At 45.6% G+C, this 6,767-nt stretch overlaps 1 long non-coding RNA gene across 1 annotated transcript; it reads right to left on the minus strand.

The window, feature by feature from the left end:
* Positions 1-5,885: 5,885 nt before the first annotated feature.
* Positions 5,886-6,431, minus strand: LOC120969789 (uncharacterized). The gene is made up of 2 exons (XR_005764166.2): positions 6,339-6,431; positions 5,886-6,222 (listed from the first exon to the last, which is right to left on the minus strand). It is a non-coding gene; the product is annotated as an uncharacterized lncRNA (long non-coding RNA).
* Between the last annotated feature and the right edge of the window lie 336 nt (positions 6,432-6,767).

Below are 6,767 nucleotides of genomic sequence, written 5' to 3' on the forward strand. Positions count from 1 at the left end.
GCCTTAGGTACACATCAATGTCGTTGCCGGGTTGGTTAGGGCCTTGGATGAGAACTGGCATCATAATGAACTTCCGCTTCATGCACATCATGGAAGGAAGGTTATACATACATAGAGTCACGGGCCAGGTGTTGTGATTGCTGCTCTGCTCCCCAAAAGGATTAATGCCATCCGCGCTTAAACCAAACCATACGTTCCTTGTGTCACCTACAAACTCCTCCCAGTACTTTATCTCGATTTTTCTCCACTGCGACCCGTCGGCGGGTGCTCTCAACTTTCCGTCTTTCTTACGGTCCTCTCTGTGACATCGCATCAACTTGGCATGCTCTTTGTTTCTGAACAGGCGTTTCAACCGTGGTATTATAGGAGCATACCACATCACCTTGGCAGGAACCCTCTTCCTAGGGCGCTCGCCGTCAACATCACCAGAGTCATCTCGTCTGATCTTATACCGCAATGCACCGCATACCGGGCATGCGTTCAAATCCTTGTACGCACCGCGGTAGAGGATGCAGTCATTACGGCATGCATGTATCTTCTGCACCTCCAATCCTAGAGGGCATACGACCTTCTTTGTTGCGTACGTACTGTCGAGCAATTCGTTATCCTTTGGAAGCTTCTTCTTCAATATTTTCAGTAGCTTCTCAAATCCTTTGTCAGGCACACCATTCTCTGCCTTCCACTGCAGCATCTAGTACGGTACCAAGCTTTGTGTTGCCATCTTCGCAATTGGGGTACAACCCTTTTTTGTGATCCTCTAACATGCGATCGAACTTCAGCTTCTCCTTTTCACTTTCGCACTGTCTCTTTGCATCAACAATGACCAAGCGGAGATCATCATCGGGCACATCGTCTGGTTCCTTTTGATCTTCAGCTTCCCCCGTTGCAGCATCACCATATTCAGGGGGCACATAGTAGTCATCATCCTCTTCTTCATCGCTGTCTTCCATCATAACCCCTATTTCTCTGTGCTTGGTCCGAACATTATAGTGTAGCATGAAACCCTTATAAAGCAGGTGGCTGTGAAGGATTTTCAGGTCAGAGTAAGACTTCGTATTCCCACATATAGGGCATGGACAACACATAAAACCATTCTGCTTGTTTGCCTCAGCCACTTCGAGAAAATTATGTACGCCCTTAATGTAGTCAGAGGTGCGTCTGTCACCATACATCCATTGCCGGTTCATCTGCGTGCATTATATATAATTAAGTGTGTCAAAACCATTACAGAACATCATGAATAGATAAGTGACCAAATTAATACAAATTCATCATCACATTAAAACCAAAGTACATACATAGTTCTCATTGAACAACATATAGCTCTCCAGAACATCTAATGAAACCATACATTGAAACTATGTAAAACATTTCAATGCAACAACAAATGCGATCATAAATTGCAACCAAGGTAACGGTTGATCCAACAGCATAATGATACCAAGCCTCGGTATGAATGTCATATTTTCTAATCTTTCTAATCTACAAGCGCATTGCATCCATCTTGATCTTGTGATCATCGACGACATCCGCAACATGCAACTCCAATATCATCTTCTCCTGCTCAATTTTTTTCAGTTTTTTCTTCAAGTAATTGTTATCTTCTTCAACTAAATTTAACCTCTCGACAATAGGGTCGGTTGGAATTTCCGGTTCAACTACCTCCTATATAAAAAAATCTATGTCAAGTTGGTCGGCATAATTGTCATAAACACTAAATGAAACAAATAGTTATAAAAGATAATATATACCACATCCGAATCATAGCCAGGATGAGGGCCGACGGAGGCGGATACTAAAACCATCGCACTATATAATAAAAAATAATAAAAGTAAGAAAATTACACAAGTATCTATCTAAATCATACAAGTAAGAACTTTTTACTTTTAGAAAGAAGATAAGAACAAGACGCTCACCACGGTGGTGCCGGCGACGAGATCGGCACGGGCGATCGACGACGGTGAGGACGGGAACAGGACAGGACGGACCGCCAAACCTAGAAAAATCTCGAGGAAAATCAAGCTTGGGCAAGGAGTTTTGAGAGGAGAAAGCTTAACTGTGGCTCGGGCATTTGATCGAACACCTCATGTGCATAGGAGGTGAGCTAGAGCACCACAAAGCTCTCCCCTCGCTGGCCAGAAAAAACAGAGTGGAGTGCTCTGCTCGGGGGCGAGAGGGTATATATAGGCACCTCATCGGTCCCGGTTCGTGGCTGGAACCGGGACCAAAGGACCCCCTTTGGTCCGGTTCCAGCCACGAACCGGGACCAATGGTTGTGGGCCAGGAGCGAGGCCCATTGGTCCCGGTTCGTGTTTGGAACCGGGACCAAAGGGTCCAGACAAACCGGGACCAATGCCCCACGAGGCCCGGCCGGCCCCCTGGCCTCACGAACCGGGACCTATGCCGCATGGGTTCCGGTTCGTGACCGAACCGGGACTTATAGGCTGGCCAGGCCTGGACCAAAGCCATGTTTTCTACTAGTGATACCTAGTTCAATCTCGTTACCGGCAAGTCTCTTTACTCGTTCCGTAATGCATCATCCTGCAACTAACTCATTAGTCACTTTGCTTGCAAGGCTTCATATGATGTGCATTACCGAGAGGGCCCAGAGATACCTCTCCGATACTCTGAGTGACAAATCCTAACCTCGATCTATGTCAACCCAACAAACACCTTTGGAGATACCTGTAGAGCATCTTTATAATCACCCAGTTACGTTGTGACATTTGATAGCACACAAGGCATACCTCTGGTATCCGGGAGTTGCATAATCTCATAGTCGGAGGAATATGTATTTGAAATGAAGAAATCAATAGCAATAAAACTGAACGATCATAATGCTAAGCTAACGAATGGGTCTTATCCATCACATCATTCTCCTAATGATGTGATCCCGTTCATCAAATTACAACACATGTCTACGGCTAGGAAACTTAACCATCCTTGATTAACGAGCTACTCTAGTAGAGGCTTACTAGGGACACAGAGTTTTGTCTATGTGTCCACACATGTATCAAGTTTCCAGTTAATACAATTCTAGCATGAATAATAAACATTTATCATGATATGAGGAAATTCAAAATAACAACTTTATTATTGCCTCGAGGGCATATTTCCTTCACATCCGGCCCAAATATGGGGCGGATATGGGGGCGCCCGGGCGCGCCCGGGCACGCCTGTCAAGTCGGACCCGGCCCATGCTGGCCCACCCGACCCCACATATATTCCTCCCCATCCGCTCATCGGACCAAACCCTAGCAACTGGATAACCTCTCCTTCTCCATCACCAGTCGGGCAGACTATGAGCCCCACCGGCAACGGGCGTCCACCATGGGAAGGAGAGGATAAGGGTAGCTGAGGACCGTATCGCGGCGGATATGGCGGTGGCTGCTGCGGAGGCGGCTTACGCGGCGGCGGGGGCGGCCACAGAGGAGGAAACCACCCACGCCCGCATTGTGAAGAAGCGACAGTGGAGGTAAGGTACATGCGCGCCCTCGCCCGAGTGCAAAATCGGGCGGTCCGTGCCATGGCAAGACTGCCACCGAAGGAAGATAAGGACGACAACGAGGACAGCTCCAGCAACGAGCAAATTAAGTTAGATCCCTACTGCGTCTTCGACTGGTACTTCCGCGAGAAGGACGGCAAGAGCACCAGGAAGGGCAAGGGCAGCCATGGATGATCTCGACCATAGCCAAACATGCCAAATTTAGTTACTCCGATGGCATGTTTGGTTAGTAGCGATGGAGTAGCCGGACGATGTGTGTGCATTGACGTAGTTGCATGAGTTTGTGTGAATTTAAGATATGATAATTGAGGTGTCCGAATGTGAAAGCGATTATTTGATAGGTGCTCGGTCCGTGCCCGATCCACGGGCATTTGAGGGGCCGGATTTACAAAGTCCGGTAGTAGATGTTACTTGGCCAACTATGCTTATGCGAACTAGTAGTCTAGAACCTGATTACAACTTGCACTACTAGGACACGCACGTGTTGTAGTACTACTACTAATCAAGCCTAATTACTACCGAACTTTGATGACCTACCTAGTACTACTACTGGCGCCACACGTACTAGTCACCAAACAAGACGCTAGTCACGTACTTAGACAATATTATTCTCAACAATCTCTCCCCTAATCTTGACGCTCTGTCTTTCATTCTTCTCCAATCTAGAATCGTTGATGATTCACCCCTTGTTGACTCATCCACTCACACAATGACAAGTAAAATTGTTGGCTTGGTTGTTCGCAACAATCTCCTCGAATTTTGACTTGGCGAATTTACAGATCAATTCAAATATGTTTTGGATTACCCAGTCTCGCTAGAAACCTTGTGGAATACATCACCCAGTAAACTTCACCATCCATCCTAGCGAAATACATACCGGCTCCTTATGGGTCACACCACCCCGTGCGCTACACCATGCACTACAGCCTCATGTGGAGACATGATTGTAAGTGTTTTTGGTGAATGAGTAATACAAGTATTTCACCCAAAAAAAAAACAATCTCGTTCCCCCTCACAACAAAGGAAAAAAAAGAAGCGTGTTTCGTATACCGACCAGTTTTAATTCTAGTCCTTAATTCACTTGTCTTCCTCTTCGAAACCAGACACCCCTTTAATTCTTTCATCTAACTTCCATATAGGAGTATGTACGCATGTGCCACCTCCAACTCCATCTCATCGACAGGCGATCCAACCGGCTTTCATCCATCGCTGCCTCCTCCACACACAGATCACTCTCCTAGGAGCATGGTTAGTAGATAAATCACAAGTTCACGAGTAGATACGCAGTCCTCGAAGCGAAAGTAGAGTTGGAGTGATATGTCGATCAGCCTTGTCCTCATCCTCTTCCTTCGTCACTCGATCAGATCTCTTGATCGACGGTTCATCTGAGCCGTACAAGTGCACCGCCTGTAAGGTATCCAAACGTGCAGGGAAGAACATCGAGGGTCGAATCGCAACAATGGAACTAATGAAAATTGCATATTTCCATGTAAAATTAGAATTGCATTCTACAAAAATTAAAAAAATGAAAGACAATGTGAAAACATATGTGAATTAATATCAATACAAGGACAGACCCTTCATCTAATATCTAGTGCATTACAATTCTTTCCTTCTACTCCCGTGACCTTGGTGATAGGCAACGGCTGATACCTACTCCCCTGCACGAGTAAAGTTTACATTTCCCTCCGCCTGTTGCTCCGACAAAGGTGGGGTTGAGGGCCCCAGGTCTTCGGTTGGGTGATATTGGCCAATGGAGGCGAGACGTTGCCAACAACATGGAATAAGGTCTTCCCGTCTCGTCATGTTTCCGACTGTGCTCCTTCGTGTCGTTCAGAGACATGAGGAAGATGGTGTGTCACAAGATTTTATTTTCCAGTCTGGTTTATTTTTCTACGGGTTTGTCTTTGTCGTGCTATCTTGTGCAGCAAACAACGTAAGCATGCATCTTGATCTTTCGGATTCAGTTCTGAGCGAGGAAGGTTGGCCAACCTAAACCTCGTCTGGGAGCTTGTGAGATTCGTGTTCCCCCATATGTCTGTTTGGTCGGCATTTTGCAGGTCTTCTATGACGTTTTGTTCTGCAAGGTGGTGATTTGCTACTTAGATCACTCCCGTCTGCGTCTTCTAATCTACGTCGGCGACTTCCCAGCCACTGCTTATACAAACACCTAGATTTCAACAAGTTTGTGCGGCTGATACCAAGGCCGAGAGGTCGCAATGAGCTTTGCTCATGGCACGCCGCCTATGGATGTTGATGAAACAAGACTTCGGAACTCCCACGGACTTAGATTTAATTTTCAATGTATGTAAGAATGTTTTTGTATGGGTCCGTGATATTTACTATTTAGCTTTTGGCCATTCCCAAAAAAGAATATAATGCACCGCAGACAACAATATTATTATTTCTCTCAATAATTATAACATATACTTTTTGTCGTGGCTCACGACTTTGCTAATCTCATTTTCCTCAAAGATATTCAATACAACAGGTGGATCGAACTGATGGTCTCACTCCCGAAGTGGACTAATTAAGCGCCATGTTTATCATGATCGGAGACCGTCTCTATAGCAACAACACACTAGCGCGGGATACGGTTTTAGCGGGCCATGCTCCGGTTCGCAGGAACCTGTCACATTTTTTCCAATAATATTGTCCGCGCATGTCCTCTGGCAGTCATCTGGGAAGCAGTTCTGGTGGGGCTCCAAACATCCAACTGCACACACACACACACAAACACACACACATAAAAATACATTCATCATGCTCAACATCGCAAGATATATACGTCTTGTGAAAACTGGTAGATGCTATTTAAGAGAACGCACGTACCAAGCTCTGAACCTTCCGAGGAGAGAAGGGTGGTCATGAGCATGAGAGCCCCCAAGCACACGGCAACAACGCTGTTCTTCGTAAAGACTGCCATGAGGACCCAAAAATCTTGATGCATTGGCCACATGCTCACCCTTCGTTGCGTTTTTATAGAGACCGATCGGTGGAGATCACGGAGTATAAAATATCTAATGCATTAAGTATGGTAAAATGGAATAGGGCTAGTAATCCCGTGATTAAATGCATTATTTGCGAAAATTAGTATACTATACACGGCTTATCTTGTGCATCATTGTTAATTGATTTACACGCCAAATATAGTGAATGGACAATTTGTTATCTAAATATTCTTAGCTAGCATCCGGGTCCAATCTTCTTCCTTTTCTTGCGGGTGTTCCGGGTCCAATCTTAATATATTTTTTCCGAAAA

The sequence above is a fragment of the Aegilops tauschii genome, chromosome 1 (genome assembly GCF_002575655.3).
Source record: "Aegilops tauschii subsp. strangulata cultivar AL8/78 chromosome 1, Aet v6.0, whole genome shotgun sequence".
Lineage (NCBI taxonomy): Eukaryota > Viridiplantae > Streptophyta > Magnoliopsida > Poales > Poaceae > Aegilops > Aegilops tauschii.